General features: G+C 39.0%; 1 protein-coding gene across 1 annotated transcript in view; it reads right to left on the reverse strand.

The window, feature by feature from the left end:
* Positions 1 to 26,902, reverse strand: part of PJA2 (praja ring finger ubiquitin ligase 2) — a 362,138-nt gene that overhangs the window by 331,065 nt on the left and 4,171 nt on the right. The window contains exon 2 of the mRNA XM_068535711.1: positions 20,575 to 20,766. The gene's annotated coding sequence lies outside the window, so the exon portion shown is untranslated. The remainder of the gene's footprint in view (positions 1 to 20,574; positions 20,767 to 26,902) is intronic.

A 26,902-nucleotide genomic window follows, 5' to 3' on the forward strand; every position in this document is an offset into this window, starting at 1 on the left:
GACCCTCCTCTAGCATTTAAAAAATTATTTATTACATGTATTACATAAACACAACTTTACATAAATGTAGAAATATAATCATATACATATGGTGTATCTTCTTAGATTTTTTTCCTTGCCTTTTTTTGCTTGCTTCCATCAACCCTCATCCTGCACCCCCTCCCTCCCATTCCCACCTCAGCCAATCACTTCTGGTATAAGTACTTTTCTTAATCAGCAATTCTTTATGAAAATTTATCCAAGGTACCAGGGAGAGTGTTATCCATCTTAATTAGTGGCTGCATTATATTCAATTAATTCCATCATAATTTATTCAGCCATTCTCCTTCATGGTCATTCACTGTCTACATTTCTTTTTCTATTATGAACAAGTGGCATAACTTGGGCTGAGCTTGACTGCCTAGGCTCTCCTTTGACCCTCTGCTTAGTTCTGAGCCTATTTCTCCAGTGTCATAGTATACTTTTTTTTAAAGGGGAAAAACACATGTATATATAATTTCTGGAAGGATACACATAGATGTTGTGATGTTTCTGATATCCTTTCAATGAATTACTCTTCTGCTTTATGTTAACCAGAATCAGAACTACTGTTTGCAACCCAGAACCCTAAGCGGTACACCAGGGTTCCCATTTTAGCTTTCACAATTATTAACTGTGTGTCCTCTCTGAGCCCTTACTTCCTTATGGAGTTATAAGAAATTGGAAAATACATGCAATGTGGTTGGCACAGTGCTTGAAATATGCTAGGTTCCCAATATATGGTAACAAGAATCATCATTAATAATAGTAGTTACTGGTAACAGTAAAAGGACTTGGATGAGGATCAGTGGAAGACATGGAAGAAGGTGAGAATCCAAATGACACCAGGCTCAAAACTTCACCAGTCCTTTAAGGAGAATAATCTGGGGTTACTGACAGGCCATATAGTATTTGTATGCCTAATTACCTATTTATGATCCCATATATTCATTCCCCAGTGTGGATTCAGGCATTCTTATTTTGCCCCTTCTACTGTCATCACAAAGTTGGGCATTACAAGAATCCCTTGTGATATTAACATGAATCCTGAAAGGAGTGAAGCAGTAGACACATCTGATAACAGGTATGATTTGGCCCAAAATGGGTAAAGCAAGGAGATACCTCCTACTACCCCAAAGCCTATCCTTTCCAAACGCCACATGTTAAATTACCATTTGACACACTCCAAAATGTGTATATTCCTTTGAATTTGTCTTTACCATGTAAGGGTATGGTCACAGCAGTTATTCCAATGAAAGGAATGTCTACATTTAGATGTCAATATTTTAAGTGGGTCATGAAATGAAATTTCCCTTCAGTAGTGAGCATCTGCTGACAGTGATGGCAGAGCTGTGAGTGACTGTAGTTAGGAAGAAGGGAAGAAGCCTTCTGTCTTTTAGATGCATATTCATGGGGAGACTCAAGTTTCATTTATATATTTGATTCTTGATAATTAAAGCAACTGACTGAAAGGGAACCATTAGCTTCACAGTTTTGTTGGTAATTTAGTGCTGTTAACACATGGCAACTAATGTGTTTACTGTATTGTTCAGCATTTATTTTCTGGTTGTTTTATTTTAGAACCATAAGATAAATTTACTTCCATTGAAAATTAGTTATCTCACTTTTTTGACCAAATAATGATTTCCCTTTGTTAAACTTACAGTTTTTTTCTTTGATATATTTGATATTTGCCATTAACTGTCCTTACAGTTTTTTATTAATTTTTTCTCAGTTTTAAACTAGTTTACTATGATGGTAATTCCTGCTCATGTCTAGAAATTTAAAGAATATGAATATATACACACTGAAAAGCAAAAATACACCTCTCACCACAGTTTCACTCCTAGAGGTAGTCACTGTTCACAATCTCTTGTGTATCCTTCCAGAAATAATTATATTTATATATGTATTTTCCCTTTAAAAAGGTATACATATGATACCATTATATAACTAGAATTATTTTTTCACTTAATAGCTACCTTGAATATCTTTCTACATCTTGAGTATCTACATCTTATCTATCCATCCTAAATATGCGATTTCTGTAAAATATTTAAATACATTTGGGTGTACATGTTATTTTAATAGCTGATTAGTACTGCATTGCATTGGATGTATTACAATTTTTAGTCTTCAATTTATTAACATTCAAGATATTTTGAGGGTTTTTTTTGGTAGATTACTTTTTTATTGAAGTATAATTGACTTAAAATGTTGTGTTAGTTTCTGGTGTACCAAAAAGTGATTCAGTTTTATATATATATATATATATATATATATATATATATATATATATATATATATATATACACACACATACACACACACATACACACACACATATACATATATATGATCTTTTTCAGATTCTTTTCCATTATAGTTTATTACAAGATATTGAATATAGTTCCCTGTGCTATACAGTAGGATCTTGTTGCTTATTTATTTTATATATAGTACTTTGTGTCTGTTAATCCCAAACGCCTAATTTATCCCTCCCCAAACTTTCCCCTTTGGTAACAGTAAGTTTGTTTTCTATGTCTGTGAGTCTATTTCTGTTTTGTAAATAAGCTTATTTGTATCATTTTTTAGATTCCACAAATAAGTGATATCATATGATATTTGTCTTCCTCTATCTGACTTACTTCACTTAGTAATAATCTCTAGGTCTATCCATGTTGTTGTAAATGGCATTATTTCATTCTTTTTTATTTCTGAGTAATAGTCCATTGTCTGTGTGTGTGTGTATATATATATATATATGTATGTATGTATACCATATCTTCTTTACCCATTCATTTGTTGATGGACATTTAGGTTGCTTCTATATCTTGGCTATTGTCAATAGTGCTGCTATGAAAAATGGGGTGCATGTATCTTTTCGAATTAGAGCTTTCTCTAGATATATGCCCAGGAGTGGGATTGCTAGATCATATGGTATCTCTATCTTTAGCTTTTTAAGGAACCTCCATACTACTTTCCATAGTGGCTACACCAATTTACATTCCCATCAACAGTGTAGGAGGGTTCCCTTTTCTCCACACCCTCTCCAGCATTTATTATTTGACTTTTTGATGATGGCCATTTTGACCAGTGTGAGGTGGTACCTCATTGCAGTTTTGATTTGCATTTCTCTAATAATTAGAGATATTGAGTATCTTTTCATGTGCCTATTGGCCATCTGGATATCTTCTTTGGAAGAATGTCTCTTTAGGTCTTTTGCCCATTTTTTGGATTGGGTTGTTTGTTTTTTTGTTATTGAGTTGTATGAGCTGTTTGTATATTTTGGAAGTTAAGCCCTTGTTGGTTGCATCATTTGCAAATATTTTCTCCTAGTCTGTAGATTTCCTTTTCATTTTGTTTATGGTTTCCTTTGCTGTGCAAAAGCTTGTAAGTTTGATTAGATTCTATCTGCTTATTTTTTTCTATTGTCTTGGGAAATTAAGAAAATATTGCTATGATGTATGTCAGAGAATGTTTTGCCTATGTTCTTTTCTGGGAGTTTTATGGTATCACATCTTATAGTTAAGTCTTTAAGCCATTTGAGTTTATTTTTGTGTATGATATGATGGAGTGTTCTAACTTCATTGATTTATATGTGGCTGTCCAGCTTTCTCAACACCACATGCTGAAGAGCTTGTCTTTTCTCCATTGTATATTCTTGCCTCCTTTGTCAAAGATTAATTGATTGTAGCTATGTGGGTTTATTTCTGGGCTCTCCGTTCTGTTCCATTGATCCATATGTCTGTTTTTGTGCCAATACCATGCTGTTTTGATTGCTGTACCTTTGTAGTATTGTCTGAAGTCTGGGAGGATTATGCCTCCAGCTTTGTTCTTTATCCTCAGGATTGCTTTAGCAATTCTGGGTCTTTTGTGGTTCCATATAAATTTGAGGATTATGTGTTCTAGTTCTGTGAAAAATGTAATGGGTAGTTTGATAGGGATCACATAAAACAGTCGATTGCTTTGGGTAGTATGTCCATTTTAACAATATTAATTCTTCCAATCCAAGAGCGTGGGATATGCTAGATTACTTTTAATAAAATCATGGATTGCCCATCCTATTATTGAGTAATGGATATCAACTGACCAGAGGAAAGACTTGAAATTCACCAATATCCAACCCATGCCAGCCTCTGTCCCATTAATGATTCATACTCTACTTCTCTAGCAGTGTTCCGTAAACCAGTTAACTAAAGCAATAAGCTTCCTAGCATCAGGACTTTTGTCAGTAAAATACACTTATGCTTTCATTTCTGGGTGAGAATTTGCTACAATTTAGGAAAATTTATTATTTTGATGGCCAATTATATAATTTTCTTTTTGACGACAATGAATGCTTACCAAAAAGGCCATGGATCAGTAAGATCTCAACTTAGCCTGTGTACATTGCATAATTGTCTGTGTGATTCCCATAAGAAATGGAATAATAGCAGCAAGGTAATTCAAAGTGCAAAAGAGGATTCAAAAAATCTCCTATAAAATGTGCCAAATGCCTCCCACTTATCTATTTTTGTAGAGATTTTTGTTGTTGTTGCTTTTGAGTGCTATACAATTTTTTAAGTGGAAATTGATTTCTTACCTTTCTATTAATGGATAGAGTTCTCTTTTTTGGTTGACATCCCCCCATTTTGTGGTACCTACCAACATAAAGCTAATAGTGAATACGAACAAGTTTATCTTTAAGTTTGAGTTGAGTTTTCATCTCTTTCATTTCCTTAATGGCCTCAATTTCATAAACAGTCCCTTTTCATACTTTTATTTACTCTTTATTTTTATTTATTTCTTAAGTCATCACTATTGCAGCTATCCCATGATGCATGTGTCACACGAACTCCTTTCTTTTTTTTTTTTTGTATCACTCCTATTTTTACCTTTTCTGTAACATAAATGATTCCTAATGCAGGATATTCCTATGCCTCTTAGAATGGGCTCAGCTATTATGCACGGATTGGTCAGGCATTCTCCAGTCACTTCTCTATTTTACTACCAGCTCTGAAATATGCATTATCTTCTGTTTCTTGACTCTTCCTCTATTCCTCTCTAGCAACATGTGAAAACCCTTATGCTGTGGAAAAAAAATACACTACCAAAACAAAAACTAATATTTTATTTAGATTGACTATCAGTTTTCAAGGTGTTTTCTTCTTAGTGTTCTCAGCACCTTAGAATAGTGCCTGGTACTTAGTAGGCAGTCAATAATTGCTCATCAGGGGATTTATTTGCTTTTTTGAATGAATCCAAGCTGCTACACATGCAACTGCAAAATTATGTTTGACGATGGACAAACTTGAAAAAGAACATAAAGAAATAATAATTGATTTGTTAGGGTGAGGAGCAGTAGTAGGTACTTTGCTACTCTTTTTATCATATGGTATGATTCTACTGTTGACTGAACAGTAAAAGTTCTGCTACAGTTCAACTGTTACGGGTCTGTGGCTAAATTCAGCATTCCCTCTTCTTTGACTAATGGCAGAGCACATTGTGGCCTTCCTCTGACTCACCCCCAGCATTTTTTGATACAGTAAATTGAACTGAAAGGACATTAAGATCAGTGTTAAGGATAATGATCAAAATAAAAGCCCAAATTGCTTATTCACAGTATTTAGCACCTTGTGTGTAGCACCACATTTAATCCTCCTGACATCATTAGGAGGTAGGATTATTATTGTTTCTGTTTTAGACATAAGGAAGCAAAGACTGTGAGAAGTTAAATAACTTATTTGGGAACCCCTACTAGCTTGAGTGTGTCTCCCAAGTCCTAGCTAGTAACTGTAACGGGATAAGCAGTTCAGAACCAACAGCTAGCAGGTCATCTACTTTGCTCCAACAGGATTAATGGGTTGACGGACTATTATTCTTTGTTCTAGGGTTGTGACTGCTGCCTCAGCTTTGTTTACCCAAGACTCAGATAAATCAGAATATAACTGAAGAACAAATAAGGTGGATCTATCAAGGGAATTATTTGCATAAAAGATAAAGATGTAGGCTGTGGAAGTAAAAATATAAGGAAAACAACAGCAACCAAAACCACATCTCATTCTTCATAATAAGACAGTCGAGACTGTAGGTTTGATCTAAGGCTAGTCACTTAGGATCAGAGGAAAGCATCTGTTCAGATCCATAACAGTCCCTGGGTCTGAGGCCAAAGGTATTTCAAGCAAGATTACCAAGGGGCTCTTTCATACCATTTCTCTGAGGCTTTGAGACCACCACTTTCTAAGCCACATAATAGACCACATACAGACCAAGGAGTAGAGTGTGGGGTGAGGGACCCTTTACACTGCAGCCTCAAGAGTCCTTGCTGCAGGAAGCCAAAGCAAACAAGAAAAAAAAAAAAAAGAGATGACTCCAGTCATGAGGTCATGTGAAACAGCCTTCATGTTCATCCTGGGTTCATCAGAACCTTCTTATCCTCCCTGGCCTTCTGACCGCTTCCACAAGTCATGCCCCACTGGATAAGGGTCATCTGCACCAGAATTCACTACACCCAAGAGAGAACAACATTTTATTGTTTTTGTTATTAAATATTGTTGTTCTAAGAAGACGGTGAACTCTTCAAGGGCAAAGACAATATTATTTTTTGCCTCTCTGGTAGGGCTTAGGACAATGTTGGGCACAGTGCAAGCAGTTGATAATTCCTCATTAACCTGACATGACATTATTCGACAAGTTTGCTTCTTACTGTTAGTAACTCAAAACTGTACAAGATTGTTAAAAGGTATAAATGAAAAGAAAAAAATCCCTCCTTCCTGGCTATCACCAAGGACAACATTGCTTGGAAAGGATTAAAACATTTTCTGTCTCTACCTACCATTTCCCTGGGAAGCAAAGCAAAGCCTGTAATGCTGATTAACAATGTTAATGTTCTTCTGTAGGCGGACAGGCAACTCAGAGGCTTGCTTCTCACCTTCTCCCTCTTCCTTAGATAGAATGACTTAACTCCTCGAATTTTCAGAGAGAGAGAGAGAGAGAGAGAGAGTCGGGGGTGGCAGATGGGGAAGAGAGAGACTTATCGACAGTTTTGCAGACTCCACCTGGTATACGCACATCCTACAGGAAGTTAGAAAGCAGTGAACTTCAAATTATGACAACAACACAAACACTCTTCGCTTAAGCCCGTCTACCATATCAGAATAAATTAGGAACCAGGAACACAGAAAAGACTTGACGCTGTAGGCCATTTATAGGCCTTCTTAGTGAAGCCAGCAAGGTTTCATTATCAGAAATAGCTGCAGCCTTCAGATCTCAGTGACTATGGGAAAAATAAAATACCACAACACACCTGGCAGATTATAGTCTTTCAGCTCAGTTGTTTATTTATACTTCACCACACACTTGACTAAGAGACCCTGTTTCTCTAAAAAATTTTATTGCCAGACTTTAACCCCTGCCAGATTTTTCTGGTGATTACTGGGTGTTTGTTAATTTGTTTGCCCTCTAACAGAAATTAAACAGTGGGATAACTTGTCAAACTTAACCAAACTAAGTTTCATAAAGAATACTTACCCAGGAGTCAAAAAATTTTAGCCTAATTCTTTACTGAACTTCAGAGAGAACCTCATCTCTTTGAGCCCCATTTTCTTACTTGTAAATGAGCAGGTTGGATTAGATGATGTAAAGGATCCTTCCCAACTCTCATGTTCTGTGCTATCATCTATGAGAGAATGCCATATGACAGAGATGTCCAACTAAAAACCAGAAGACAGGGCTTAAGGTCCCCACCTTGCCATTTAACAACTCATTAAACCTTTCTGAGCCTTGACTTCTTTCGTCTATAAGATCCATTCCAGTTCTAAATTCTACGATTTTTTATGACATTGCTTATTGAGTCTGAAAATATCACAAACATAAGGTCTCAGACATTACTTTTAAGGCTTTCGTACTACAGGGATTGTATCACATAAACTCAATTTGATAATCAACCAACCACCAGCATTTATTGTGCAAGCAAACAGTTTTTCTGCAAAACGGTGCAGGGGTGAGAGGATGCATGTTTTGCAAACATCACTCAGTAGTGATGGTTGTATTTGCCCTATCTTAACTGAATTTTAGAGCACTTAATATTTAGCACTAATTACCACCATGATGTCTGGTTTTCATGAGATTAAACACTGTGTCAGGTTGCTAAGTTCTATATTTTTAACAGTCTGGGTTGCCTGCTTTCTACAGAATGGTGTCACTGGCAAATAGCCAAACAAGCACAGATTGGCACCTTCATCCAATTGGCCATTGGAAAACTGCATTCTGAGGTGCTTATGTAGCAAGCCTGCTTCCTGCAGTAGCTCCCACTTTATGGTTTGACCAAGTCATCTCCTTCCTTCCCTCGGTAATAAAGTGCCATTTTTGTACCAGCTTGAGTATGGCTGGGCTGTTGTCTAAGCTATGAGAGTGCACTGAGCAAAGAATGGCTGTTTCCAAAGAGACATCTGTCAGATGCAGAGGGAGCTTGTATTGCTCTGGGGTGCTGACTTTGTGCTCATCGTTTTCCAGGCTGTCTGACTGGCTTTCCTCTAAAAGCAAGAAACAGAAGTGCTGGCTGCCAAAGATGGTTTGAATCCTTGTCTGGCAGCTGCCAAAGTCAAAGAGGGAGGAAAAGAGATGGGAAATAACATTTATTGAGCACCTCCTGTGTTACCAGACACTGCTTAACTCATTCAATACTCATGAAGTGACATCAAACATGAAGGAATCCAGGGGCCCAAACAATGTGGTCAGGACTCTGTCTCCATCTCCCAGATCTGCTTTACCCTGCCTGACTGTTCTCACATAGGTTCTTTTCATTTGGTAGCAAGATGACACCAGCGGCTCCATTCTCACATCCTCCTGTCTTAGCAAGCCCACGGATGGAAGACTTCTCCTTCCCATGTGTGTACAGCAATCCCAAGGAAGATTCAGAGTGGGGCATGCTCCATATGTCACATGTTCATGACTGAACCAATTTCCCACCCCCCTACCCAAGCACTGTGAGCATGTGCAGGAGTCAGGGTGGCACAGTGGTGGATAGTCCCAGTGTGAAGTGGGGGGAAGTTTCCTTAAAAAGCCAAAAGAAGAGGGTGGCAACCCTTGCTAGAGAGAGGAAAACTCTGTCCAAATGGCTACCCCAGACCAATGCAATGAGCTACTGAAGAATACTGTTGGTTTGAGTTGTCAATTTGAATGTTTTCTCTAGAAGAATGGAATCAAGAACGCAATAGGGAAAGTTAAGGGCAGTTTATCAAACCTCAATGGACATATATATTAACATACATTTATCAGACAAGCTACATAAATCTGTCTTTTTTGTCTTTTGATGACTCTCATGCAGAAATGGCAGTTAGCTTTCTCTTGGATACGTATAAAGTCATCTAGATTTAAAGGCATATGGTCTATCTTGGATCATTTACAGATTGCAAGATGGCTCTGAAGCCAAACTTGCTGCTTATTTCATGCCCTGCACATTTAATTACTGCTTGATGTGAATGAAGCGTTTTACCCGAAGATATGCGCTGCTGAAATTTTAGCTGGGTTGAGTCATAAAACAGTTTTCAACAGATTGAGGCAATCTTAGAGGGAAGTTTGTGAAGAAAGTTGGCTTGAACTATCTGACTGTAAGTCATAAATGTTTTGAGTCAGTCTGAATATTGCTGGATAAGATGACAAATACAAGTGTTCCTAGTTTAGTGCTTTTCTGGAAAATTCTAAAAACCAAAATTCTTCTATTGGGCTTAATCACTAGTGGTAAACGGTTAATCATTATAGGAGTTAGTTCTGAAAGAGAGATAGGGCATTTTCCCTAGTCACTTGTTTCTTTTTTGGAAACGAATTCTCTGCAGCACAGATTTTCTTAGTTCCACTCTCTGGCTTAGCTTCCATGTCTTCATGTCAGTTAAACCATTCCTCTAGCTGGTCATCTCAGGTGGTAGTAGCCTGGGACAGGGAAGAAGCAATAACTGGGGAGCCTATACAGCTTGGTATTCAAGCAAATAAATAAAGAGTTTGTGAGTTTGGGTTGTTCTATCTCATGGGTTGCTCTACCAATTTCTAATTATGTAAATGTAGGAAAATAGCTAGGCTTATGATGAGGATTGAGTAAAATAATGCTATTGAACTGCCCAGCAGGGTATCTGGCACATGCCCTTCATCTAAAATGGCTGCCATGTTGTTGTTATCATTCCAAAGCTGCTCTCCATGCACATTCTTCATATTGGAGCACTTGGTGGGGGGCATAGCTACTAGCCACTTCTGGCTCCTGCATACCTGCTCTGAACTATCCTCTGTTTTTTCTTTCTCTACTGCCCTCCCTTTGTGCCAAGTAATTCGGACAATGCAAAAAAAAATTTTCTTTCTTTTTAATTCAAGCTCTGATCCTAAGCAACAGAATAGAGAAAATAATTTTATTGACTTCTTTAAACTTCTCCAAAGCATGGCATGCTCTCTTTCCCTTATGAGTCTTCACACAGGCTGTTCCTTCGATCAGAACACTTTTCCTCTTGTATTTGTTTCTTAAGCCTTCTCAAAGTCAAGGCCTTAGTTTAGACTCCTCTCTCCTCCAGAAAGTCTTAACTGACCCCTAACCCCACATATTCTAGGTTTTCTATGTCTCTTAGCATGTTAGACCTTCCCTACCACTGCAGTGCTCATTCTGGTGACTGGCTCAGACAGAGACTGTGAGTTCCAGGAAGGGCAGAGGTCACGTCTGCCTCATCAATCAGTATGGATCACTGTGCCCTTGGCACCTAGCACAGTGCCTGGCCAAGAGCAGGCACTCAATAAATGTTCTTCCTTGGAAACACACGTCAGTGCCTTTTCTAGAAGGGACTCAAGGATCATTTACTATTTTGTATCTCCTCAGTTATGTGTCTCCTGGAGCACTGCTGCTATCCTGGTGGAAATGTCCCATAGCTGTGCTGACTAGCAGAGTGGACACTAGCCACGTGCCGCTATTGAGCATTTGCAATGTGGCTAGTGCAACTGGGGGCCTTACATTAATTTATTTTGAATTTAACTTTAATAGCCAATGTGCTATCATATCAGCCAGCACAGTCCAAGAGCCTGAGGTTTAAAAGTTTGTTTCCAGGAGCTATAACTCTAAGAACTGTCCCTTTTTGAGGGGATAAAATTGTCATAAAATTCAGAAGTTTGGCAGTAACACTCAAGTTTAGTTAATGTTTGGAACCAAGTTCCCAAAGAAAACACACATTGTGCCACTTTTTGGGCTATGCGGAGCATCTCGATTTTAGGCAAAGGAATGCACAGCTTGGGTTAGCAGGCCTGCTCTGATACCCTTTGCTGTGTTACCCTGAGCAAGTCACTTAACATCTCTGTGTCTCAGTTTCCTTACCTAGAAAATGGAGCTAACAGTTTCTACCTCAAATTGTGTTAAATGAGAATGTGTGTGTGTGTGTGTGTGTGTGTGTGTGTGTGTGTGTGTGAGAGAGAGAGAGAGAGAGAGAGAGAACAGTCCCTGGCACATTGTATGTTCTCAAAAATGCTAATTACCATGGTTAATTATTCCATTCTTCTATGTTTCTAAATCAACATGGCATTTGGATATATATGTGTGCATATATACACACGCCCCCCCCAACAGATCCACTAAACCTGCTTCATAAGTTTTGATCAGGCGGAACAAGAATGTGAGTGTAAAGTACTATGAGAAAGTTAGAGGATAGGTATAATAGAATGTTATACGGGATCATTATTAGGGAAGATAACTCATTTTAGAAAGGTAAAGTACCTTGAAATGTCATTTTAAAAGAGCAACAGTATTTGAAGTAGGGATTAGAATTTCTGCTTGCAGGAAGGCTTTCAGCAAACATTTCTATTTTCCTTCTCCATTTTTGTCACCTGTCCAGGTTGCCCTTTTGCCATCCTCTCAATAGGCAAAATGTTCAGGGGATGGCTGCCTTGTGCCATGCACCAAGGGGACTGAAATGAGCTGATGCAATGAGTCTAACATCCACCCTTTGAGTCTTACTATTCAAATTAACATGCTATACAATGTTTGTGTATCCTCTGTGGCCCCTTAGCTCCATTAGAAAACTGTGTGAGCAAGGGCAGGAGACAGGGAGGTGCTTCCTGGAATCAGTAGCTGATTTGCAAGCCTGAGGAGTTTGCATGAAAGGCAGCAGTAAAAGTCAGTCGTCAGCCCTGATATTTATAGAGAGGAGGAAAGAAAGGAGAGAAAGCCATGAAACGTTATTAGGAAGTCAGGGAAATAGAGAGAGCTACTCAGTATAACTCATACCTTACTACCTGTTCTTCATTAAAAAAAAATAATTTTTTTTTTTAATGTATGATATATATGTGGAGTCTTTTTTAAGAAACAGAAACAGGAAACCTCCTCGCTCTGATCAATGGTATATGATAAGTTACTATATTCTTTTGATACAAAAAATTGAAATGAACTAACAACAAATGCAGGAAGATGAGGTCTAAAAAGCAATACAAAGTTTCCTTTATTTCCCTTGCTTTTTTATGTTAGAAACTGGGGAATCATGCTGAATTTCAAATAATCTGCCTGGTCCCAATACCAAACCATTGCATGCTTTGCAAATTGAGATGCATTTTAAAAAACATTTTATAAAATACATGTCATATAGTGAGAAAACAGATGAAAAAGTAATTCTCACATGATATTAGAAGACTATCTAGTGGCTTTCAAATAAGGAAGCATTCATTTTATTGTCAATACAAATAAATACATAGCAATAATAGTCTCAGATGCTTTGAAAACTGTTGGAACTTCTGAAATGGCACAGAATTAGGGAGTTTTAACATGCCCTGATGAACTGTCACTATTTTAAGTGCAGAATTATCTAGACTCATCACTTGTTTTTGTATCTTTGATTTATTATTATCCTAGGGAGATTAGACCATGGTGTTTGGAATTCTAAATGACCCTCCACACTTGGAAATTATTCCCTTATACTACCTAGCAATAGAAAGTAGGTAAGCATTTTGGGGGAAAATATGCTCAAATATACAGTAAAGTGAAAAACATATAGGTACCCTGTCTTTAAATGTCTTCTTGGGTCTTTGAAAAGCATTCATTTTAGCACAAAACTGCTCCTTGGATTAGAATTAGGACCCTTTGGGAAGGCTTATAAAAGCATTCACCTTTGGGAGGCTACTGGGTTTCCAGGGCGATGAGTAAACCAAACCAGAAGTAATCACAGAATGTTAGGGTCTGAAGTTAGAGAAGCTCTGTCCACCCCTTATTTTGCATGTGAGAAAACTGGAATCCCAGAGGTTGACGGCCTTGTCCAGGCCACACATGTCAGGTGTAAGGCTGTTTCTATTAGAATGGCACCTCCTGACCTCATCTAGTTGCTCCTTTGACCACAGCATGCTCCCTGGAATTCTACAGTACCCAACACCTCCTCCAATGCCTGGCACGTAGTAGACTCACAATAAATGTGTAATGACTAACTGAATGGCCTGAGAACCTTAATAATTAAAAACATCATTTTAACTTACTTAAAAACACTGAACAAATCTGCTTCTCAGAGAGGCTAGCCAATTGCAACAAGACCATTATGAACAAGAAGGGGGCTGCTGAATAATATAAACAGGAGGAAAGAATTCAACTATAGCCTGTAGTAACAAGGTGAAACACCCCATGACGATGAGGGGCTAGAAAAGCTGGTGACCTGTGACTATATCAGAAGCACTAAAGCATCCTTGGCTATGATGGAGAAAAACATAGTATGAGATTCCTTTGCTTTCTGCTGCTATTCAAACAGCAGGCGTATGTTCAGAATGGTTCTTTTAGAGAAAACAGGGTGAAATTTTGACATCAAAAGGTCTTGAGATAACCATAGTAATGAGAATGACCACTGGAGGAAGAGCATCCCTCTTTTATACTGAGTTAGAATATAGCTATTTTGAGCATTTTTATTCAAAAAAATGGAAATTTTGCTTAATTTCCATTTATCCTGTTCTAAGTCTACCAACCCTGAAAAGTAGAGGTATGATTGATCTTAAAATGTCAATCTCTTACCGAAAGAGAGGAAGAAAAGATTTATTTAAAGAATAAAATGTCACAGGGATTCTTAGGAGAAAAGCTCCTGGGTTTGGATTTTCTTTGACAGCCAGGATTCCAAATGAGTAATTTTCCCCCTCCATACATTTTGTAGTAGCTCCCCAGATAGCTATCAGTGCAGATGTCCAGACTGGCAAATGCTTCCATGTTTTAGGGTCCTTTTTGTCAATTAATCTACCTGGATGCTGACTTTCAGGAAAGACTTCTTGGTACTGAAAGAAAAACTCCTCAGGCCCTTGGGGGGATGATAAAATTCTACTCCTGGATACACTCATCCCAGTGAAAATGCATCCACTAGGCTGGGCTTGGGGATGAAGGAGCTGGGATTTAATACCTTTGGTTTAGTCCTAGGGGATCAGGGAGGCAAGTGAAACCCAGTTTGGAGAGCTCACCTGACTACAGTTTAAAGTATGAACAGGTACAGAAAACGTGAATGGATTCATCAGAGAGCCTGAAGAATTCTCAGCGTCTGTATGCAGTCTTCACATTGAAGGTTTAATGTACACATTATGCTATATTTCCAGGATCTACAACAGTGCCTGCCTGGCACATAATAGGCATTTGATGATTATTTGTTAAAACATTTCAGTGTTAAAATTAGAGGAAATCTCCCACTAGATGCAGACAGAAATTTATATTATTTATGAAAATTTATCCATTTCTTATGACCGTTTCAGGTAAAAAACAAAACAAACAAAAAAATGAGTTTAAAGACACCTTGGGTTTTATCTAAATTGGCCTCTTGTTTCAGAAAGAATCTTACTCAAATCACCCTAGATTAATGAATTCTACATCTAAAGACATTTAGATGGAGAATGGCTATATATAAAGTCCAGTGACTGGCACCTTGGTTTTCTTTGTGTGAGGATAAATAATTCCTGCTCTTTAGGTATTCTGTATTTTCCAGATGGTGGGCAAGATTAATGGTGCCTGTTGCCATTGCTCTGAACTAGCTGGAAAGACCTCTAGTCATCCTGACAACCTGGAAAACTAGGTCTCTCTTCTCATCCTTGCAGTCACTACAGAGGATCAAAAGGCAGAGAGGAGAACCGCTGTCATTGCAGAAAACCAGACTAAGGAAGAGTCAATCTAAAGATAGGAATGTATGGTCTGCTCTCACTCTTAGGGAGCCTGAGGAATGAGTCAGTCTCTCCAAGGACCACCAGGCTGCCAGAACCAAAAAACTTTCATTTGTCCTCTTAAGGATGGGGAGGGACAGAGGGCATAGGTGAGAACACAGCTGCAGTTGGCTATACTGAAACCTTTGGGAGAGCATGGCCCCAAGAAAGAGAAGAAAGGAAAAGGGGCCTGCAATAGCCTATTTCATTTTCAACAAAATTTATATTTTGAAATCCTAACCCCCCAAAGTTGATGGTATAGGAGGTAGGGCCTTTGGGAGGTGCTTGGGTCATGAGGGTAGAGCCCTCATGAATGGGATTAGTGCTCTTATGAAAGAGACTCCACAGAGCTCCCTAGCCCCTTCAGCCACTTAGAGACTCAATGAGAAGCCTGCATTCTGGAAGAGGGCCCTTGCCCGACTGTGCTGGCACCCTGATCTCAGATTTCCAACCTCCAAATTTGTGAGCAATAGATTTCTGCTGTTTGTAAGCTACCTAGTCTATATTTTTACAGAAGCCTGAAATGACTAGGACAGGGACAAACTAACAATGTTCCTAGTTAATTCTCTAAAAAATAAATCTACCAGGAAACCACCTATTCCTGGTTTCCAGATAATGCAAAGTTCATTTATGTATTTATTCATTCAATAAATAGAGCAGCTCAGACCAATGCTATGGATTGGCCTGGTAAATATGTCCGCTTCTTGACAGAGAATCAAGCAAGAAACTTCCATATGATTTTGGACTATTCTTCTAATAATTTCTGTAGGTTACACAGTTACATGAGTATGGTCAAAAATACCAAGGATAAAGGGAATATTCTCAAAATAAAATCACCCTTCAAAAATTATTTAAGGGCTTCCCTGGTGGCGCAGTGGTTAAGAATCTGCCTGCCAATGCAGGGGACACGGGTTCGAGCCCTGGTCCGGGAAGATCCCACATGCCGCAGAGCAACTAAGCCTGTGTGCCACAACTACTGAGCCTGCGCTCTAGATCCCTCGAGCCACAACTACTGAGCCCGTGTGCCACAACTACCGAGGCCCGTGCACCTAGAGCCTGTGCTCTGCAACAAGAGAAGCCACAGTAATGAGGAGCCCGTGCACGGCAATGAAGAGTAGCCCCCGCTCACTGCAACTAGAGAAAGCCCGCGTGCAGCAACGAAGACCCAACGCAGCCAAAAATAAATAAATAAATAAATAAATAAGTAAATAAATTAAAAAAAAATTATTTAAAAGGTCTGGAAGATCATAAATTGAAGAGATGGCTTGGCATAAAGTCAGGGTCCAAAGGTACCAAAACTGCTATATCTTAGCAGATTTACTCCCTCAGGGGCAACATAATCTATGTTAAATTTAAAATGCACAGGCCTTTGGCTCCCCAGTGGCTGTAGGGTAGTACTCTAATTTATTTGGAACCTGCCAAGGAAACAGTTTACCCTTTCATTTATGTCTCATTTTATGTTTTTGAATTTTTAATAAGTCATTGATTTTTGTTGACCATTTTTCTATGGCACATGGAGAAAAGTAAATTGAGTGTTTTAGAATTTTCTCTCTAAACGCCTTCCATAAAATGTAATGATAGTGCTTTTCCTTTGTATAGTTTTTGGATGCTATTTTACCCCTTTGTGTCAATGACTCATCACAGGAACAGAAAAGTTCCCACCCGTTCCTTACTTGGTATCTACATGGCTCTAAGTGAAGGCATGGGCTTTATCCACAAACTGCTATAGTCAGATTGTTGCTGAAATATGAATTAATTACTGCAGAACCAATGTACTGCTGTCACCAGGAACCAGAGAGTTAAATCCAGGATCCAAGGCGATACCTACAAGCAAAAGTGGTGGGGACTTGTATCTGAGTCATGGTGGGGTACTAAGGTGTAAGAGGGAAGGCGAGATGGAGAGACAGAGAAAACCTCACCACAGCACGTGGTTGTTTCTCCTTAGGAGAGCCTTGTGGCTCGTTGTGCCTGTCAAGTAGGCTAATGTGCCTGTAAATTTCCTGTGACAGAAAACACATCACAGCAGCAGCAGCACCAGAAAACAATACAACCAAACTGTGGAAGACTGAAAGCCCAGCGCTTTCAAGGGTGATCAGAATGTAACAGAGTAAAAAAAATACAAGGCATTGAAAATAAACAAAGGCTAGGAAGAAATGAGATCACTTTCTAAGAAAAAAGCATTTATCATTTATAGGCCAAAAGAAATGCTTCTCCCACAGCCATTTTTTATATATTATTTGGCAGTCTCAGTTCAAGGTCAAAAATATTAGAGGACAAAAGGAATATGACTCAATATTTAAGATTTGTCATGACTGGCTTTGTAATTGCATAAATATTAAATATGTAGAAATAATCGTAAGCACGTTATCTCCACATCTCCACACGTTGCTTTAATTTTTAATGTAATCTTTTTCCTGAGCTGGCTGTGGGTCTGTGATTTGCATAGCTAGAATGATCCGGTGCCATCAATTTAGCAATGAAGTTACTCATTGAACTGAAGAGGCTTCTAAAAGATTATACAAAGCTGCAGGAAAGGAGAGTGTGAAAATGAAATTTTACGTTTCAGGTAAATGGGAGCACATTTTTCCATTATAAATTTAATATGGCTACTTTACAATAAATTTGGAAAACAAAAAAGAGGGGGAAAAAGCACCTATATTTTCATCATCTTAACTTAGTGTTTTATATTCTGGTCTTTTTATACTTATGCATATATATTTTTAACATAGATGTAATCATAGTTCTGTGTGTGTATATGTGTATAGTTTTGCAACAAGATTTTTTTCTCTTATTAATATGGTTTTCATAACTATAACTTTTATGACTATGAAATAATGATAATAAAGGGGTCTATAATTAGACTCACCCACAAAATTTCTGTTGGCTAGCATTAGCAGAGTACTTAAGCACCTGACACTGGGGCCTGATGAATCAAATACCAGCTCTGCTACCTAACTGTGTGGATTTGGACAGATTAGTAAAGGCTATGCCTCAGTTTCCTCATCTATAAAATGGGCATACTAATATTGCCTCTATTAGCGTGTTCTAGTGAGAGTTAAATGAAATAATCCATGGAAAGCACATAGCCTGGCTCTTTCATACAGTGAGTACTAAGACTAAGTGTTATTAAAGACAAAAAAGTCAAATACATTATACTGGGTTAAAAAAATAAGCTTGAGTTTTACAAAACTGAGTTTCCTGAGACATTGCCATCATCCCCAAAATCCCCATGTGCATTTTTCCAGTAACAACTCCCCACCTCCACCACTAATCAGACTTTGATGGTTAACACTTCCTTGTTCTGCTTCATACTTTAACATCTAAGTATGCTTCCCTAAAAGTATAGCTTCATTTTGCCTGTTATTGAACTTGATATAAATGGAATCTCTCTCTCTCTCTCTCTCACACACACACACACACACACACACACACACACACACACACAGTATCACTGTATTTAGGAAGCATACAATCCAAGGCTTGGTTATGTTGTGATGAAAAAAAGCTTTGGACAGGAGCCAGAGAACTTGGCTTCTAGTCTAGTCTCCGTGAGATCCTGGGCAAATCTTTTTACTTCTCTGGGGCCTCCATGTAAAATGTTTGGATGTGCTAAGTGTCTTTGAAGCTTTAGAGTACTAAATTGTTAAGCCCTTCCTATGTGAGTATTGTGTTGGCATATGAGAAATCAGAGTCAAAAAGAATCCAGAGAAAGGCCTGGGGCCTGCTGGAAATAAGCCTCCTCTTCTGAAAATTCATGCCAATAACAGTGTCAGCAAACAAAGGGCTATAGAAAAATGAAAGTAATGATCCCACATCACAAATAATTTTCTCATCTCTGATATGTGTACATTTAGATATATTATTGGCCTTAACGTGCATAGGGAACATTTTTCCCAGGATAAATCATAGCCATTAAGAGTTGCATGTTAGGAGTCTGGAGTTCAAATAAATAATCATATCATATAGGTTTTCCTGGACAGAGTCAGTTTTGAACATTTTAACCCATTCTCTCTGTAGAAGTATTTGTATTTCTCCAAATACTGCCTGGGCTAAGTACTGCAGATTGACTCACCCAATGTCCATTCTACTGTCCTCTTATGGCGGCATTCGTAATGCAGAGACTGGAAGCTTAAAACATGTCCTAGACTTCTTTGCACCTAGAGCTATGGATATGAATTAGGTCTGCCAGTTAGGTATACTTGTGCAAGATTTAGAAAACATAAGAGAAGTTGAGGCATCCTTCTGACCACTTCTGACTGTATTTCTCTTATAATTAAGGTCATGGAAACATTTTTCTAGAGCAATGTTCCATAGTTTATTACTCAGCCTCCTGGAAGACAATAAGCAGTTGTGGCCGCTATGAGAGCAGTAGCTTTTTGACTCCACCTTCTATCATAGGGTTATGTTTCTGAACCCAGTGTTCCAGTCATCCTCAGCAATAATAGATCCACTGATAGGTCACCTCTGTATTATGCTGGAATCGTTCATTCTTACAGGCCTAGTCTGTTAACGCACTTCTCCAATCCTGACATGGATTTTTGAAAGTACCCTCTATTAAATACCTTCCTGCTTAAAATACTTAGAATTGTTTCTATTTTTTTTTGCACTGAATCCTACTGATACACATCCTAGATATTATTTTGGAAAATCTGTTCACCGTAACACAAGATACAAAGTATTATAACTCTATAGAATGCTATAGCAAATAGAGGAGGGGTTTTGAAACCAGAAAAAACAAGCTAGTTTAGTAGTTATGTATCCTTAAGCAAGTTATTTAACCTCTTTGTATCCAAGTTCATATATATATATACATATATATATATATACACACACACACACACGCATATATATATATATGAAATAGATATCAGTATACTAATCTTGTAGAGTTGTGAGAATTAAATGAGGCCACACAAGCAAAGTATCTATGTACTTAGTATCTAGCATTGAATGGTCACTCACTATAAACAGAGTTCATTTCTTCCTGTCCCCATATGGGATGTCCTTTGGTGACTGAGGTGATTAGCAAAATAATTTTGGGGGAAATTCTCTTCAAAGAAACCTTGTAGGAACACAAAGATTTGGCGCTGATTCACAAAGACAAAAGGAATATCTTTAAACTCAGCTCAAGAGCAAACAGACTTCTATTATGAGTACTACCAATTCATCCCAACTGGTGGCTTAGGGCCCAGATAATTTGTTAATTATCTCAACAAATATTTATCAAGCCTCAACATTTCTAGACACTATTTTACTCATTAAGATACAGTGGTAAATAAAAAGGTGCCTGACTTCCAGGAGCTTGCATTCTACTGGGAGAGACAGACATACAATAAGTCAAAATATAATTTCAAATAATGAGAAGGATTATGAAAAAAGGCATTCTTCCTTTAGCTCTCTTTCCCTTACCTTCTCAGAAGTTTATTATGTTACTTGACTCATCCCGTCTCTCAGCTTCCTTTCATGAGAGGAAAGGCATAGGCTGATTGAGATTATGCCAATAATGTCAAGATTCTCTTAGGTAGGTGAGTAGTTTCAGGATATGTGAAGAGTCTGGGGCCTGTTACTGTTTCATGGATGCCAGCAGAAAATAGATGATGCCTGGATTAGAGACAAAGGAGCATGTCAAAGCAGCATTAGCACGATGTTGGCACTTGTTTCTTATGCCCCCAAAATCCCATGGGGTCTAAGGGGAAGGGTCCAGGTGGCTGCCACATACTCAGTGGTTTTCTGTCACAGCCAAGGAATATTGAACTCGGGGAATTTACTGCTTTTATAGTGTTTGGTAAGCAATCCTACTCTTTGGGAGGAAGCTATTACTTGGTTGCTCAAGGTTGCTTGCTGCAAATCCAACCCTGAGAAATGACCCAAGTAAAGAGTAGTCTGGGCTCTGCATCCTTGGCATACCCAGAAATAATGTACAGAGATGCTCAGGACCCTTGGCAGATTGCTTTTCCCAACAGGTAGAGGGGAGAAAATAATTGAACCCTCCATCCTTTACAGTTTTGTGCAATCATAACTACAAAATTTTCTAAGGTCTTAGAAGTTAGAACTTTGTTTCTACTCCCTTCGAACCTTTCACCCTAGGTGTGATATATTTAGGCAATTGAAGACCTCAGACAGATTACAGAAGAAGTTGATAGGGGAAGAGATAGATTTTCCAGTTATTACCAAATATAACCTGAGGCTTCTGTATGGATATACAGCCTCTCATCTCCAGAAGCATGGTGCTAGACCTCACACCTAGAAACCTCACCCCAGGCTCTTTTCCTATTCAAGCTATCATTGAGTGCTCATTTTAACAAACCTCCACTGCAAACATATATTTATGTGGGAGGGAAAAGGGCAGAATATGATATGTTCTCAGCCCTGAGCTCTCCTTGTATGGCCACTGCTCTTGAATCCTGGTAGAAAGGGCCATTCATGGGTCATCCTCAGAGTCCACATTCCTTGCGCTTTCAAGCCAGGGAGAGAAAATTGTAGACTTGCTCCATAACAAATCAACGTTGTCCAATTTATCTATGTGGACTCCACTCTCCACTTCCAATGGTGGCAATTTCAAATGTTCTCTACCCTATTCACCCCTTCATGGAACCCATTCTTCCATTTCCCAGAGAAAATGGAAGGCAACTGGGGAATGCTCTCCCAACATGTCATTTGTTACCTCTTGATTCCTACAGCAAATGCTGAAAAATAGCTATTATTATCTCAATGTGATACATTAGAAAATAGAGTTTTGGAGATTTTATGTAACTCTCCCAAAATGACAAAGGCTGTGTGTCCTGGAGAAGGAATCAGAAGAAATCTTTATGACATGGGACCTTACTCATGTAGGCTAGAAATGGGAAAATAAAACTTCCCTGGGTTTTTTTTGTTTGGTTGGTTTTTTTTAGTGTTCCTGTAAGAGGCTCTAGCCTCCTAAGCCACAGAAATGTATGCACTACAGAGAATGTTTTCTTTCACTTTTCCTAGATACATTTCTCATACTATAAATATTAGATCTGTAGCTGCTTGTTTTCCTAATGACAGAGCTAACTGCTATGATCCAAAGGGTTAATAAAACCTCTCTTATCTTCCCCAAAGCAAAAAATTATATCTTGGGAAAGGCACCTAGGTTAGTTCTGAAGGTGCTGGGGAGACTGGAGTGTTATCTTTCTAGTTATTTAAATTTCAACTAGGAATGAAGACATTCCTAGGCCCTGGAGTTTGAAGACATCTGGAGTAAGGAGGAGACCCTTCCAGGAGAAGAGGGGTACAGCTGCCTCCTTTATAAGCAGAGAAAAATCATTTTGCCTTGTCCTTTGTCTACAGAGTATCTGGCCACTCATATAAGGAAATTTCCATTGGCTTTCATCACTTCGTCCCAGGGGTAAGGCCTGGGGCAAACTGGGAGAGGGGAGCATGCAGTTCTTACTTATTGTGGGATAATAAGAAATTTGCCTCTGATCCAGAACACCTCATGTGCTCATTCAGGATAAAATGAATAAAGATGGATATTAATAACCCACTACTAGACAATTCAGAGGAGGGATAAGAACCACAAATATTTCTAGACCATGAGATAAGTAGCTATAAAAACTACCTGACAATATTTGAAGAGATAAAGAGTGTTTGAGTTTCCTTACGTGGAATGAGTAGGAGTTTGCTGGTGGACAAGGCAGCTGAAGGACATTCTAAACATAAAAACTTATACCAAGGATTTGAGGTACATCTTTGTTCAAGTTTTTATAAAACTGACCCTTTCTTCAAGGTAGTACTCTACTTCTGTTTGTCACAAATCTGTCATATTAATTTTATTAGAATAGGACAGTCTACTGCCATCTTCCAGAAAATAGTTCTAATAACTATACAAACTGACAATATCAGCAATGTGTATGGCACTTCTTGGAGATGTTCCATGTGCAGTCTGTACAACCATACATAGCAGCCCTGTCTGCCTAGCCCATTAGAGAGAGGTAAGTTGTTCAACATAACTGGAGTGAAGATTGTGTGTGAAAGTGCGATAGAAGATAAGCCTGGATAGAAAGGCAGAGGTCAGACTCCCAGGTATATAACCAAAAAAACCCCAAAACACTAATTTGAAAAGACACATGCACCCCAATGTTCACAGCAGCATTATTTACAATAGCCAAGGTATGGAAGCAACCTAAGTGGCCATCAACAGATGAATGGATAAAGAAGATGTGGTACACATATACAACGGAAAACTACTCAACCATGAAAAAGAACGAAATTTTGTCATTTGCAGAAACATGGATGGGCTTGGAGGGCATTATGCTAAGTGAAGTAAGTCAGACAGAGAAATTACTGTATGATATCATTCATATGTGGAATCTAAAGAATACAACATACTAGTGAATAAAACATAAAAGAAGCAGACAGATATAGACAACAAACTAATGGTTATCAGGGGGAGGGGCAACATAGGGGTGGGAGAGTGGGAGGTACAAACTATTGGGTGTAAGATAGGCTCAAGGATGTATTGTCCTTCAGAACTTGAAGGAACTTAGGATCCATACTAATGTGATTAGTATCAAATGTGAAGGTGCTGGGAAACTCCTGAAGGATTTTTAGGCAATTGGGAAAGTTGTGACAGTAGGACAAGATAGTCAGGAGACCTGGTAAGAGATAGACCAGAAGATAATGGGAGCGCCATGATAGAAAAGGATAGGGAGGAGGCTTCTTTGGTCTCAGGGAAGGGGGTGTCTTCCTTTCCAGAGTGATTCTCTCTACCAAGCTATTGGTCCCCATCACTGTACCTTCTTCTCTACTACCTTGATATATTACTGAACTCTTCTTTTTCCTGTGTGTTCAATCTCTCTCCACTTACTTCATCCCTACAGCCTTTAGCTGCCCCAATATATCAAATACTTGCTTCTGCTCACCCCTACTTTTTCACATGAGTATTTTCCCCTGAATTATACTGGCTTAATTCACTCTTCAGATTGGGAAAATCCTACCCTTCTAAGTAACAAGTGGCTGAGCAGCCCCTAAGCAACAGTGCAGTGGCTAACAGAGCCACAAGGATCACAACAAAAGCTTCTAGGTTGGTTTGCCACACTTTGAGAGATTCAGCCATTAAGGTGACCACAGGCTAACTGGATTTAGACAATTTGTTACTTCCACAGGAAAAACAATACCAGGATGGTGTCACCTCCCCACATCTCTAGTTCCACTGAAGGACACTGAACTGGAGGGACCCAGTGACAGGGACAGGAGTGATGGTTGATCTGCTACTGAGAAGCCATCTTGACTATAGCCAGGCAGTTTCTAGACTTACACAGAAGCTTGCAGCTGTATTTGAAGGAAGATGGAGTTAGATGTAAAGTCCTAGGCTCAGCTGAAATGAGGGAGATGGGTGAGAAATGGTTTTACGGCAGTCTCTTGGCAGCTCCGCACAAGAAGCTTATCTCCCCCTGGTCGAGAAGGAATTGCAGGGCATTCCAGGAAGACTCTGGTCAGACTTGCCTGACTGGCCTACATAAAGCCATGTAAAGCCATATGGTAGCAGAGTTGTCTCTCAGTAACTCCATCCCTGACCTTTCATGTATCCAAGAAAGAATTATTTTCAGGAATTCAGGCCACCCATTAGATTACCTAATTAACTCTACTGATTAACTGCAGGGGCTTGAACCAAATAGTTTCTATTCATCTTAGGCTACCTCAGATGAGAGTGACCCTGACTCTGACTCCTAGCAGGATGATCAGACCCATTTGAAGGCTAAATTGCAAACAGGCTCCCAACCAGAGCCAAGCCAGCTAAGTACCTCTCAGGTACCACTGATATAGACCTTAGAGAGCCACACAGCTTTCTCTCTAAGGTAGGAGATAGATCTCTCCACCTGCCCTGATTTATTAATCACAGTGCAGCAACACGTGCTGGCATTTGAACATATTTTACCTTCACTGGCCAGCAGGAGGTCCAGAGAAATGTGATTGTCTATAACCACTTACATTAGAGTTCAGACTCGTTTTTGTTAGGCAAGTATAGGCCTGATGTCCACATTAGAGGTAGTACCCTATTGGGGCATAAACTGTATTAGGAGTGTTTAGTATCATTTATTGCAGTGAGTCAATTTTGTGTCCCTTGTGATGGACAAACCCCTTGGTTAAACCTAAATTATTCCTGCAAAGCAGCCTGCAGTGCTTTTGAGGAGAACAATCTGGCCATCATAGCCAATCAGCCTAGCCTTTACAGTAAGAACTACTCCAGGTAAACTAGATTCTGCTAATCGGTTTATAGTGACTTCAGCAACAGCATTTTGCTGACATGGGGGTCAAGGTTTGACTTTTCAGTGTCCAAAGGAACATCTGTTAAGTATTTGGCAGTAGGGTCAGGAGGGAGTGATAGATACAGCAATCAGTCAAATTCAGCTCATGAGCAATGGTCTGGGGAAAGCATACACGAGAATTTTTTTTTTTTTTAAGCTGGTAAATAGAGAACACATGGGACTGAATAATCTCAGGCTAGGTGGAACCATATTAACGTCCAGAAAATTAATCTTGCTCTGTCATCGTGGGTGGAAGTCATCCATCTGAAAGGTCAACAGTCCTGAGTTTAAGATCTAAGGACTAAGGATCTATGTCCTAAGATCTAAGGATCTAGGATCTAAGTTAAGACTGGGTATTCAGCTACCAAAGCATCCTGAGATACCAGGCCAGGTGTCCTACAGGTAAGAGCCAAGAGAGGTTAATGAGTCTTCCCCCGACTCTTGACTTCCTGGGGTTTAGGGTGTTCCTTTTCCACCAGTTGTACTGTCGCTTTCCTTCCATAGCCACATGATTGGTATGACTGGTGTCTGCAGCACTCACTTCACTATTTTTTCCAATCCTATAATTTCTAACCAGCACCATTTGCTTGGATTTCTCTCTCAGTGGCTTTTTCCTTGTATAGCTTGTACCATCCTAGAACTTATCCCACCCCTGAGGTGTGGGCCTTGCCAGGACCACTTCAGAGTTGTCATCTCACACTCCTGATTATTACCTGATGCCCTCTAGTTCAAACAAATCTTATTAAGGTGTATAAAATACTTGCTGCTTCCTGCTTATCATATTCAATCAGCATACTGTTGTCATTATAAACAACCAAAAAGAACCTGTGTGGTGTTTTGTGGAATGTCAAGATGATCAGTATTTCTGTAGGCTATGTTGAGGAGAACTGATGTGCCCCTGAGGCAATACTGTGGAGGTATATTTGTAATAGGGAAGAACAAATATGACTCCACATTTAATCTGTTTCTTTTACTTTAACCTTTGTATTCCATTGCTTTTGCTACAAGTTAAGAAAGTTGCCTATAGCCTGAAATATACAGGATAGCCCATTCTCAAGGCTCTGATCTTTAAGGGTATAACACTTTTCCATTCACATAGAGATAAAAAGTTGCAGAACAGAGAATAACATTTCTTGTTGGGGGTTTACAGGAACATTGTGACCTGACCTACCTGGACAGTTGTAAGAACAAAGGATTGTGACACCAAGAAGCTTGCAACAACTAACCACACCCCCTCCCCTTTTAGTATAAAAGAAGCCTGAATTCTAATGAGAAAGATGGTTCTTTGGGACACTAGTCCACCACCTTCTCAGTCTGCTGGCTTTCCAAATAAAGTTGCCATTCCTTGCTCCAATAACTTGTCTCTTGATTTATTGGCCTGTTGAGCAGTAAGCAGTTCGAGCCAGGACTCAGTAACATACTGTTAGCCCTGTTAGGTAAAAGCCAGCTGCTTCTGGTGGTTTTTA

This window comes from Eschrichtius robustus, chromosome 2, assembly GCF_028021215.1.
Source record: "Eschrichtius robustus isolate mEscRob2 chromosome 2, mEscRob2.pri, whole genome shotgun sequence".
Taxonomy (NCBI): Eukaryota; Metazoa; Chordata; class Mammalia; order Artiodactyla; family Eschrichtiidae; genus Eschrichtius; species Eschrichtius robustus.